The sequence below is a fragment of the Bacillus rossius genome, chromosome 18 (assembly GCF_032445375.1).
Source record: "Bacillus rossius redtenbacheri isolate Brsri chromosome 18, Brsri_v3, whole genome shotgun sequence".
Classification (NCBI taxonomy): domain Eukaryota; kingdom Metazoa; phylum Arthropoda; class Insecta; order Phasmatodea; family Bacillidae; genus Bacillus; species Bacillus rossius.
The window spans coordinates 20,725,104-20,738,765 of NC_086345.1; the positions used below are offsets into that span (position 1 = coordinate 20,725,104).

Sequence of the window (13,662 nt, forward strand, 5' to 3'; positions counted from 1 at the left end):
TTTCTAACATTATTAAATAAAGGAAACAATCAAGGATTGTTACGTTCTATATATTACTCCTACAAAAATGTCTATGTTTATATATTGATTCCCATGTTTATATATTGGTGTTAAGATTCAAATTAAATAGATGTAATATTATTTTTTTTTTTTACATTTTACAGATTGAGCTACCAATGGATCTATGCCGAGCAGAATTCGTCTTCAGATTGAGGGACAGAATCATCGTGTTCTGCCATAATAGGTGAGAATATTCAGAACTAATATATACGTCATCTCATGTTACCGATTTCAGTAGTTTATACATTTTCGTATTTATATCATGCATGAGTATTTTAAGGTGTGATTATAGGCTTTAAAAAAATTTGCATTTACTGACAATAGCGTAGTTGGTACTCTTTTAGTTTTTTTTACTAATCATGAAGTTATAAATTTAAATCTGCCAGAATAACTAGAGTAAAATAAATTTTAAATTATTTTTCTCTGGCTAAAAGCCAACAGGTTATTTATTTTAACCGCATGAAAAATCTTTAACTGTACATTCTTTTTTAAGTTAAAGATATTATTTAGTTTAAAGTAATTGTGAATGGAAAAAAGGTAATAACTCAAGTTGTTTTATTTTCATAATGTATAAGCTATTAAATTGAGAAGACCTGCTTTATTCAAAGTAGTTTGATTGTGCAGTAATTTTTATCCTCTAAATATGATTTTTTTTAAAAGATGAAAATAGAGCGAATAATATATCTGAAATATTAAACTTAAGTTCGCCAATTAAAAAAAAAGTTGTAATACTTATATTCGAGTTACGTTCATTGAAACAGCTCCAAAAACAAGATAATCTATGGTGTAAAACTGATTGCAATTTTATTCTGCATGTATTATTTGTCCATGCTTGAAGAGAAAGACGATATGAGATGGTCAGTCAATATTTGTGCTTAAGGGGATTTAATAATTATTTTTAAAAGAGTTGGCAAAGTGATTAATCACTTTATATCATACTATCGACACTTATATCGCTTTCAATTGTGAATGTTAGAAAATCTTAAAAAAAAAAATAGAAAAATATTAAGTTAGTATTTTTTTATTGAAAATATGACACAAAATTGCCAAAAAAATCTGTTTATCCGATTCCTACCAAACTTCACAGGATCATCGTTGGGCTAATCTGAAGATGGGCTGAAAATTTCCTCAAAATCGGTCCTGCCGTTTTGAAGTCCTTAGGGAACATTCATACACACATCGATTTATATACATATGTATTTCAAGTAATGGAACACTGACATTCTTAATGTATTTTATAACTATTTTTTTCGCCAGTATATATCCTCGAAAAATTAAAGATTGCTTTATTCCGCTTTATTTTTATAATTACTCGTGACAAAGTTTTTAAAATATAACTTTTTAATAAATATTTTTTTTAATTCTATGTGAGAAGATTTACTTGATGCCATCAGAAAATTAAGCTTTAGACCAGAATAAAGTTAAAGAAATAAAGAAAAATATATTAATAATACCCAACAGCTTTCATTTCGTTAAGAAACAACCACATTCTAACGAGTAAAAATGTGAATATATAATTAATTTTCTTATTATGTTTTTTGTCATGTACCTACATTTAATATAATTTTTCTCTCTCTTCGAATTTGAATATTCCATTAGACTAGCAGTCATAAGTTACATTAACATGTTAAGTCCAACCATTCTTTCATTTTATCCTTTGGCTTTTGCCGTGCACTTGCAAATGAAGTCTGTTAAGAAGAAAAGTAATCTGTGTTTGTGGCCGTCCTATTTTATAAATAATTTTATCTTGTCTGTGGTTAATGTACAATTCCACATATTTTCAAAATTATCTTTTTACCTTTGACAAAGCATAGTGCCACTTACATTTTTTTTTCTTATCCAACTACAAATGCTCATCAATTTTTTTCTGCTTGTCTATTTTACATCTTTGTCACATACACACGAATCAATTGTAAATCTCTCTATATGTGCACGCTAACCAAATGCTTTGTGAAGTTAACTGTAAAATATATTCCTCGCTTCCATTTTGGGTAGATTACGAAGAATATAATCTATTGCCGCTATTATAGTGGTGTGATTACTGGAAAATTTCTACATAGTTTATTTGCATACTACGTTTTGCCAAAAAGATAAATGCAGTTATTGTGCACAAATACCTTCCAGACTGATACAGTATAGAGCAAGATGTAAAATCTTAGTCTAGTTCGTTAATAAGCAAATTAGTTAACGGCTTACCGTATTTAGAATTACGTTGGTAATAATTACTTAGCAGAATATTACCTGTACATAGCAAAAAATGCTAATGTTTTTAATGTAAAACCAAAAAAAAACTACGAACTAATTACGTTCGTTTCCTATAACTTAAGCTAATGCGCGGCTATTTGATTCGTGGCTTATTAACATTGTAATGAACTAACTGTACCATAGGCTGCAATCACACGAAATTTAGAAATTTCGTTTAATAAATTTAAAAGTTTGAATGCAAAAACATATGTGTTCGTTTTCTAGCAACGATGCAACTTATTAAGTTATATTTTTAATGTTTCTGCACATCTATTATTATTATGTATAATTTCATTAAAATCCGCAAGACCATTAATTAAAAAAAACATAATTAAAGTATATTTTCTGTTATTGTGGATTGTTAGCGATTTTTAATCAACAGGGATTTATTACTATCCGCGATTTTGAACTAACCGTGGCAATGCTCCCTCTGTTATATTACATATAACTAAGTGTTTAAGTAGTACATACTGAAAAAATTACGTATTAATGTCTCAATTAATTTCTTTACTCAACTTCATGCTTTTTTTGTGTAAATTACAATATATACAAAAATTAACTTTTCCACATAATCACTTATTTTTTTTAACATATATACTGTGGCCAGTCTCCTGGCATGAATAGGGTAAAATAATTTGATTTTAAATTATTATTAAATTTTATGTTTTAGTAATTTTTGTAGTATACATTTGTATAGTTTTTATGTTTAGAGTATTTGTAGGTTTTAAGACACTCGGTGATATTTTTTGCGATGCAGGAACTTCGTTGGCGTTAGTAGGCGGAGGTTTTTGCTGTGGTAAGACATAAGAATGCTGTGGTGAACTTGTGCGCGATTTACGATTGCCCGCGCTAAGTGAAATCCCGGACATACAAGATTGATAAAAGCGCGCCGGCGAACACTGTGATGACTCGCGCTAAGCCCTGCCGAGGCGACCAATCCCATGGCACGCGGTGTTTGCTGTGGTAAGACATAAGAATGCTGTGGTGAACTTGTGCGCGATTTACGATTGCCCGCGCTAAGTGAAAATCCCGGACATACAAGATTGATAAAAGCGCGCCGGCGAGCACTGTGATGACTCGCGCTAAGCCCTGCCGAGGCGACCAATCCCATGGCACGCGGTGTTTACTGTGGAAAGACATAAGAATTCTGTGGTGAACTTGTGCGCGATTTACCATGGCCCGCGCTAAGTGAAATCCCGGACGTACAGGATTGATAAAAGCGCGCCGGTGAGCACTGCGATGGCTCGCGCTAAGCCTTGCCGAGGCGACCACTCCCACGGCACGCGGTGTGTGTGGCGGTGGTCTCAGCGTGCGTGCAAGAACGTCTCGAGTGCATGGCTTGCGACGTCAGGAAGAGGAGGGGGGAAGGGTTTGGGACTTGAGAACAGACAGGCAAGCGCTCAGATGGGATACTTGCTAATCGGCCGCGGCGGAAGTCGGACTAGCAGTCCGAGAGGATGTTTGTGTACGAGACGCAGGCCTGTGGAGTTCCGAATTCTCGGCCTGCGGGACAGTAACTTTTAGTTGTGAATACGTCTTTAAAACTGCTTCCATAGTTGAAGACAATTTATAAAAAAAAAATTGTCTGTAAAGTCGGTTTACTGACGATAGTTTAACGTGAAAACGTCATAACAAAACATTGATGAAATGATTGCATACTTTTATGAATAAAATTGAATCATTTTTATTGAATTATAAATATTTTGTATGGATACAAAGGAGTGAAATGTAATCTACAATTTAAATGATAAATTTACTTTTAGTTGCACTCATTAATTCAAATATGTTTATTACTTTAACGAACAGATTATTTGAACTATAACTTTTATACATGATTGCTATTTAACTTCTTCCAATCTGTGTTATTCTGTTAAGGATAGGACGATGATAGGAAATGTAGGAAACAAATGGGAGTGTTTCAAGTTTAATGTGCCTCGAAAAAGTCAAATCGATGGTTGTTCCAATCGAGTGGAAGAGAGAGAGATGCGGCGCAAGCGTACAATGAGCGTAACGGGACACAGAGTAACGGCACAATGTGCGTTACGGGACACTTTTTCGTGCGTGCAGCCGGCGTTCATCGATTTATTAGACGTTGTCACGTCAATAACGAATGCTAACAAAATCGGGGGATACAGTTTGGTGTTGCAGCTACATATCTATCATCTACATCCGAAATTTAATCACACCACTGAATAGCTAAAGGATCATAGAATTCGTCACGCCAAGTGAGGACTGTGACGCATCAAAAGCGGTGGAGGGGGAAGCGCCGCCATTTTGAGGTCATTTTGCTGCGTTTCGAGATTCCATTTAGTATAACTTTTGACTCGGAGAAGCTACGACATTCGTTTGGGTTTCAATCGTCAGCTCTCGTCAAAATCTATCGATTGCATTTATAAAACAGTAGTGTAAAATAGTAACAGTGAATATATATGGTGTTAAAATAAAAATATATATATATAATCAAAAATATATAATGTCGGTCTATATGCGTCATAAAGCCAAATCAAAATACAGAAATTGTATACGGTTGGAAAGGGCTTCGCAAAAGCAATCGAATGATGCTAATAAAACACCATATGACCGAGTGAAGCAGTGCCGGGAACGTAAAAGAATGAATGCGGCCGAGCAGATCAACGACGGTACCAGTACATCTGCAGCTGGGGCGGTTGGGATTATGCAAGTGGATGATGACTTCTTAGTGTTCAAACATACATAAAATACCGTATTTCATATCTTGTATAGAAAATATTACCTGTTACGTACACGTATTCACGTACAACACACAGCCCTATCCATGACACAACTACACTACATTTTTTGACGTGGCAATGTCTAATAAATCGATGAACGCCGGCTGCACGCAAAAAAAAGTGTCCCGTAACGCACATTGTTCCGTTACGCTGTGTCCCGTTACGCTCGTTGTACGCTTGCGCCGCATCTATCTCTCTTCCACTCGATTGGAACAACCATCGATTTGACTTTTTTCGAGGCACATTAAACTTGAAACACTCCCATTCGTTTCCTACTTTTCCTATCACCGTCCTATCCTTAACAGAATAACACAGATTGGAAGAAGTTAAATAACAAACATGTATAAAAGTTATAGTTAAAAAAAATCTCTTCGTTAAAGTAATAAACATATTTGAATTAATGAGTGCAAATAAAAGTAAATTTATGAATTAAATTGTAGATTTCATTTCACTCCTTCTTTGTATGCATACAAAATAATGATAATTCAATAAAAATGATTCAATTTTATTCATAAAAGTATGAAATAATTTCATCATTGTTTTGTTATGACGTTGTCACATTAAACTATCGTCCGTAAACCGACTTTACAGACAACCAATTTTGTTATACTTTCTTTAGAAGATGAAGATCCTTGACTGGCTTACGAATGCTTTCCGCAAACTGCGACGCAGTAATTTGTGAGTACATTCTGGTCCGATATTGTCGGTGGGTCTCGACCGGTGTTGGTGTTGGTGTTTGCATGGGCATTAAGTTAGCTCCGGAATTAAGTCACTGTAGACTTTGGAAAGAATAATCGATTGTTTTGAATACGTTTCGTGCAAACTCCCAAAACAATTCGTCAGCAAGTAATTTGGCTTTTCTTTCGCACGAAGAAACTGATTAGTCAGCGACACCGCCCGTTAAATGAGTAATTATAAAGAATAAACTATGAACTTAATTTGATATTATTTATACTTCTTTTATCTTTTGTAATTTATATAGTAACTATAAATATTGGCTTATAATGATTTCTTTAAGTTTAAGTTGCTATGGATCCATTTGTGTATACACAAAATTATATTTAAATCCTGGCCCCAGGTAAACTGCGATTTTTTGTATCATCGTAAAAATTTTAACCGGAATAATGTATGGTTTTTTTTTTCAGTAGATGTCTCGTTAGGGAATGCCATTAGATAAGGGTCCTATCCACAGCTTGATGGTTTTTTCAGTACGCGAATTTGTATTTCTTACGATCGTAGATGGTAAATGTAGATGGAAATTTTTTTAACGATGGTTTTCTTTTGTACAATCGGCCCCAAACCGAATATGTTTTGTTTGATTCATTCAGTTATGCATTTTGACCCGAACCCCGTCGGAGATAATTTCTTTAAAAGGTGTGTATATATATACAGGTGTGCAAGTATGCTATTGTCCAAGTGTGTTAGTATATAAGTGTGTAATTATGCAAGTGTGCAAGTATGCACATGTGCAAGCATTTAAGTGTGCAAGTATGTAATTGTGCAAGTATACACGTGTGCAAGCATGCAAGGTTGCAAGTGTGCAAGTATGAGAGTGTACAAGTATGCAAATATGCAAGTGTACAAGTATATAAGTGTACAAGTATGCAAGTTTACTAGTGTGCAAGTATGCACGTTTGCAAGTGTGCAAGTATACATGTGTGCAAGTATGTACTTAATTGTGCAAATATCCAAGTACGTAAGTGTGCAAGTATGCGAGTGTACAAGTATGCAAGTGTGCAAGTATGCGAGTGTGCAAGTGTGCAAGTATGCACTTGTGCAAGCATGATGCGTCATTTCTACTTCTTCCCTGCCGTCTCCTCTTCTACCGGTTCCCCCCACCACGTACCTGAAATATTCCCCTCACGCGATCGGAATTTTCGTAACGCACGAAAATTTTAACCCCCCCTCAGCAAACAAGTTTCACTTAAAAAAAAGTTAAATGCATTGGAAATTTCCCATAGAATGTTTCATTTAGTAACTTCCACCACATATTAAAAAAAAAAACTTGCCGGTATATATATTTTTTACATATGTATTTATATCATTTTTACCATACTTTTCGCAAGTCAACGGTTTACAGACAGCTTTATGTAATAAGATGAATTGAAAAATGGTAACCTGAAAACGTGTGGGCCGACATTATTTTCTTCGGGACGTTGCGTCAGCGTACAAAGCCAAGAGGTATTTTAGGTACTAGGGATTATGTGCATGAGTACGAAGGGGAACATTTGACCGTGAGTGTGTTCTTTAAAGAGCTACACGCCGTTGACACCGTGAAAAGCCTTTACGTTCAGACCCTTCACGAAGCAGGGGGGGGGGGGGGGGATGTGAAATTTCTGGGTTAAAAAGCCCTCCACCCCTCTTTGAACTTTTAGCTTTCGTTTTCGTTCTCGTCAGGGGCTTCCCGTTGCGGCGAACTTTCCGACGCGAGCTCGCCGACGTTGTTTTTTGAGGCCTTCCTGTTCATTCCTGTCTCTGTGGCGATTCTGCTGGGGTGTTTGTTCCGTTCCCGCGCCGCTGTACGGGGAGAAACCCTCTTCGCAGCTTAAGCTTTGCCGCAGTTCTGTTCTGACCACGCCTTTCCGTCTCTCCCGGTTTCTCCAGGCTTCTTTCGACGCTCGGTTAGCGTCACGTTCAAAAGGATGGAAAGTATTTCGAGTTTGCCTCTCCCCCCGTTGGCACGCATGGGACAATTAATGCAGTTTTTTTTTTGGACGCATGCCATTACAGTTTTCCGCTGTTTGTCATGTCAATATTACGAAAATCAAAAAATAAATAAAAATATTAAGATAGCAAATTCACAGAAAACAAGACTAAATCAGTGCATGTCGGACAAACTAAACAAGTATCATGGAAAACACAACGAAGGCAGCACGAACAAAAAATGTTCATCCTGTGAATATCATACAGCACAAGAATTCCGTTGAAGGAACTTAGTCATGGAAAAAAATATTATAACAACACAGACGAACACAGTTGGCTAGCAACGACGAGACAGATTAGATGCAGGCAGACAACAAACCTGGACAACGCAGCAAACATATAAACACAGCGATGAAGACAAACAAGTACTATGTTCAACACAACGATGATGGCACTGACAAACACTGAAGATTTCCAATGACAATAATTGCGACGTTTCGGGAACTGACAACTGTTACAATCATCAGGCACAAACAGACTGATATTGTAAACTGGAAAACTGTGGTTTTATATATGTTAGAGCCCCTCTCCTTGCACAGCCAATGGCAGGCGAGGGCTATCCTGATTGGTCGCGCACAAAAGGGGTGATATTATTGGCTGATGTAGTGCTGTGAGGGTTGCTGGATTTCATCTGAGTTGTGTATTAAAATTGTTTCTTTTTTAATTAAAGGTATACATATATTTTTTTTAATCCAATGATTTGTTGACTGATAATATTTCTATTGCTGACAATAAATTCTGATTCCTTAAGTGTACATTTTATTGGTTGTTCTACCCGTGTGAGTGATGTAGCATTGTCTCAGAGTATTCTGTGGCATGTTCGGCAAGTATAGATTTGTGAGTTTCACCCTTCTTTACGTTATTTTTGTGCTCAAGAATGCGTTGTGTTTAGAAATATTCTTGAATTATGAATTTCGTATTGTTCCTCACGGTGTCTATACCTACAGATTTAAAATTACCAACCGTAATAAATACGTTCGTATTATTTGCAGGATTTTTTTTTTTATTTCGTATGTTTTCTGACTTCAGATAAAAAAAATGAGTGAACGTATTCCAGGACAGGCAGGCAAAAACAAATAACTCGACTTCTAGCCGGCGATCCGAATATCGGGACATCATTTCACAGGGAAGGTTGAAACAGGAAGCTTTTTGGGCGCAGTAGGGTGGTTGTATTGGTTCGCGGAGTGGGGTGGATGGGGTGAAAGGAGGAAAGAGAGAAAAAGGCAAAGGAAACCTTTCAGCATACAACAAAGCTCCAACCCTGAGGGAATTCATTTTATCTCAGGGACCAATAGAGCCGTCTGACTAACAAAAAAAAAGTTTGCCAACATTACTTGAACAGAATTCCATCTCGAAAGCCCACACGTTTAAGTTGTTCCCTTTACGTACACAGAGTCATCTTATTTCTTTCTACTTTGAAATTTTTAAGAGATAAAAAAATGCGAGTGGGAAAGGTGAATCTTCCGATTCTACTTGCTGATAAGAAGACCTGCGTGGAATTCTGCTTTGAGCCGTGTGAGGTATTTCGCTTCCAAAAAGTTACGCATTCTAAGTCTCCGGGAAAAAAAAAAAACTTTTCGTTCAAATATTCGGTCGTAAAATATCTCCACGGAAAAGTAGTTGACAACAAAAAAATTCTTTGTCGCAAAAACAAGAGCACCAATCATCCAAAGTTTTTGAGTACAGCGACATACCAAATGATTTTCAAGGAGATGGCTTTCTTATAATTTAATTAGTAATACCGCAATATTATTTCAATACTTATTGTATTTTCTAATTTATAAGTTAGGTTCTTACGGGTCATTTCGATTTTTTTAAATGTAACATCATTAGTAATAGTTCAGGACTTTTTTTTGTAAATTTATTTCCATAACTCTCTTCTATTTGTTTTTCTGTCACTAATATTTCCAAGAGATATTGACTTGTTATAATTGATAACAATTGCGTATTTTATGACAGTTCCTCTTTTCTATAGTCCTAATAGCAATAGTCGAAAGAAAGAGGAATAGAGATAGAGAGATAGATATATAAATGGAGATGGAGAGAGAGCGAGGTAGAGCGCGGCGATAGAGAGATAAGGATAGAGTGACACAGAGATAGAGAGATAAAGAAAAATAGAAATGTAAAGATATATTTCCTGAGAGAGATAGAGATAAAGGTATTTAGCGAGATAGATAGATAGGCTAAAATATAAAGAGATACAGAGATATATAAAAAGGTATAGATTTTTATAAATAGGGAGGTATAGAGAGATAGATGTATAGAGATGTACGTAGAGAGATACAGATATATTGCTAGATATATGGAGTGATAAATGGAGAGATAGAGTGCTGGAGAGGGGGCTTTAAAGAGATATATAGTAAGATAGAGGTATAGAGATGTTTTGTATATGAGAACCAACTTCAAACAAATTACAAAAAAAATTAAGAGTCATTGCAACGCATGCTTGGAGTTGGATAGTTTTTAATAAAAATATCTAGAGAAACTAATGTTCTTTACTTTTAGAGTGACCCGCGTATGTTTGTATTTAAATTTCTGTCTTCGGTGAACGTGTTGGCTGACATGACACGCTCTGACGATGAGGGTTGAGATATCGATTCCATTATTCCATCATGTTCGAATTAACGAACAATGAATCGTATCCTTAGTGTTTGGAGTAGCTACAATCCAGTAAATCCTGTTGTTCAAGTCTGTGCATAATCAGATGATGTACAACTAAAAAAAAAGAACACCTAAAAATGATAATATGTTTTGAAGAAACTTTATAATATTGATTTTATTTTTTGTATATTATACTATATTAGTTTTGAACTACAAGAAAGGTATTTCTTATATTTAAAAATCGAATTAACTACCTTCTTACTGAAGTGTCTTTGAGTTAATAGGTTATTTTACTTCAAAACTAAAAGGAAGAAAATTTAAAAAAAAATGAATAAACAACTTTTAAAAATACCGTACTTACCTTGTAATTTTATGGTACGTGGACCAAGACGTTAAAAACAGAAAAAAAAAATATTCCAATTTTTTAAAATCATTCATGAGTCAGTTTACACGTTTGAGAGGGACAACTATGAACACGAATGCAACCAGAGGCAAACCTTACGGAGTTCATTTTACAGTTTTAACATGTTCCAAAAACTTGGTCGTGTCCGCTCTTTTGGAAAGGGGCGTGGGTGGCTTGCGAGGTACCCTAGATTTTCCCTGTGTGAGTGATGTGGAGGGGGTAGTGGTGGTGATTTGAAGGGGTTGGTAGGGCTGTTTCTGACTTTCCAAAAACACAGCCTCGCAGCTGTCGTGTTGGGGACAAGGAAGCAACTTCCCGTCGTGAGCCCGACCAAGAAGAACAACCTCCTCTTCACTTCTTATCTCATCTCGTATTTATCACCTCAAAAAACTTCCTCCCCCTCCCTTGCGGAAGGGGACTTTTCGCGACACAGCTTTGCGAAGATAAAAGTGTCGGACAGGAAAGAAAATTTAAAGTTCGTGAACGAAGGCAGTAGCTGTATACACATGACAAAAAAAATTCGTACTTTTACAAAAAAATTCCTTAGGAAACCAGTGATAGCTTATAATACTTCAAAAAACATGGCTACGGTTAATTTTGCATACATAAAATACGTTATTTCAGATAATACTGATTATTTCTTACAAAAATTGCCCCATAATTCTATGTCTCAATTCATGAGTAGGTGTATTTAGTTCATTCTGGTGCACCAGCGGGTGAATCTCGGCGGCCATCTTGAACTTTGTCGTTTCGACAATTACGACCAATCCTGCAGCCATGTGGCTTTAAAGCGTGTAGTTACTGTAACGAGGCGCCAGGTTGAACTCAAATTGCAGAACACAAAAAAAAAAAGCTTTACATCAGGATTCGCCATTTTGCGCCAGGTGGCGCTGCAAGCGAGGAGAACGAGTTTTTTTTTTTAGTTTCTCTTTGATTGTGACCTTGTATTAACTCTCTACAACGCATGGCCTCCACATTCGATTATGGGCCCTGGACCCAGGATCGGAGACACACCCTTCCCCTTACCCCCCATAAATTTTACAGGTACGTGCTACATTATAATTGCATGGTTATTTTTTACCTACACTCTATTTTAGAATGTCATTTACTAACCTGAAAATACAGAGTAAAATTATTGTTACTATTTTATAAGTCCAAACTAAGCCTTAATTTATAAAATTATTTTACTTTAAAATAATCACAGCGAATATGTATATTTATTTCACACACTGAGATAAAAATAAACAGGACTGGGATCGGGCCCTGACCCCAGGGGTCCACCCAGCCCCACCGTTGTGGGGGGCCATGCTACAACGTTTGCAGTTCATAGTGTTAAAACTAATAACTGGGACATCATATTATGGACATACTGTATTATAAATGCTACTGGCTAGAGGGTGAGGACAGATTGGAGTTTCTCCCTCGTGAGGTAACTTCCTTTGGATTCCCATGCCCAGAAAAAGCATGATAACACCTTCAACACATTACGGGTGTGAGTGTGTGTGTGTGTGTGAGTGTGTGAGTAGGTAAGCCTTCTTTTCACAGACGAGAGAGCCAAACGCCCGATCGTGCATCTTCTGTTTGTTTTTTTTTTTTTCGTTCATTGTAACTCATGATAACTAATGGTCAATTGGGTTAGGTTAGCTACATTGTAAATACTTTAAAACATTGTGGACTGTTGATTTGGTTAGGATAGCTGCATTAAAGATACTGTGAAATCATGTAAACGGTTTCCTAGCCCTGGATAGCTACATATTAAAAAGTTATTTGCTAAGCAACCATAAAATGATTTTACAGTATTTTTAATGTAGCTATACTTACATAATATAAACCAACCATCCCCGATGTTTTAAAGTATTTATAATGTATCTAACCTATCCTTATCGACCGCAAAATTTAATGCCACACCGGTTCATACAATGAGATAGAAAGGAGGAAAAAAATAAAGCGAGCATATGAACTTCGGGGAACTTCGGGTGTGGCTCTCTCGTCTGTGAAATGAAGGCTTCCCGTGTGAGTAGGTGAGTGTGACTGTGTGTGTGTGTGTGTGTGTTCCGGCTTTAAGCTCTCGTCACCAGCTACGCATCACTCAAGCCGGACGACAACGTTTCACGTCCCCGAGCTTGCCACGAGCTTAAACCCTCCAATCAGTTAGCGTTGCTCCCCCCCCCCCCCCCCCCCCACCACTGATCCCATGCTTAAACTGATTCAGGGGCTCACGCTAAATTGCTGAAGTATTCCCGCTTGAATTTAGATGCGCTCGTTAAAATCTGCGCTCGGCCAGCTGACGCTAACGTCAGGTTAATCATCACCAACGATTTGGTGAAGGGGGAGGGGGGAGGGGCTGTTTGAATCGAGTGCGTTACGTCCGAAGTGGATTTGTTGCGAGGAAGCCGAAGTATCGGTTTGCCTGTAGGACTGATTTTCGCGGTGCTTCATTTGTGTTTATGACGTCGTTTGGGAGTAGGGGTGGGGATTTTGATTAAGTAATTTGCAGGCCATGAGCCCAAACGGCCGTCGACTATTGATGAGGAGACTTAAATGAGTTGTAGCTGCATCTGCCCCTCAGTGATTATGAGATACCACAAATTTTGGTCTCCTCTAAAAATGTTTTTTTTGTTCTGTTTTTTTTTCCTAGGGTCTAATTAAAAAGGAATCTGTTTCAACCATGAATAAGGGATCAACTGAGGTCTTTCGCGTGGTTTGACGTTTCTGATAAAATTTGTTACTGGGGGTATCGTGTTATGAAATTCAGTTGCGTTAAAGCATATTAAACAATATATATTTAAATTTAAAAGAAAATCAAAATCGTACCAAAAATATTCTTAGTATCGCGTGTACATCTAATAATCATAGAAATATTTGTTACTGACTTTTAGCTGTCAAGTTTTTAAGCGCTTT

At 36.6% G+C, this 13,662-nt stretch overlaps 1 protein-coding gene across 5 annotated transcripts in view; it reads left to right on the plus strand.

The window, feature by feature from the left end:
* Nucleotides 1-13,662, plus strand: part of LOC134541356 (uncharacterized) — a 975,422-nt gene that overhangs the window by 680,547 nt on the left and 281,213 nt on the right. For all 5 annotated transcript variants that reach the window (XR_010076613.1, XR_010076612.1, XR_010076614.1 and 2 more), the window contains one exon: nucleotides 165-244. The gene's annotated coding sequence lies outside the window, so the exon portion shown is untranslated. The remainder of the gene's footprint in view (nucleotides 1-164; nucleotides 245-13,662) is intronic.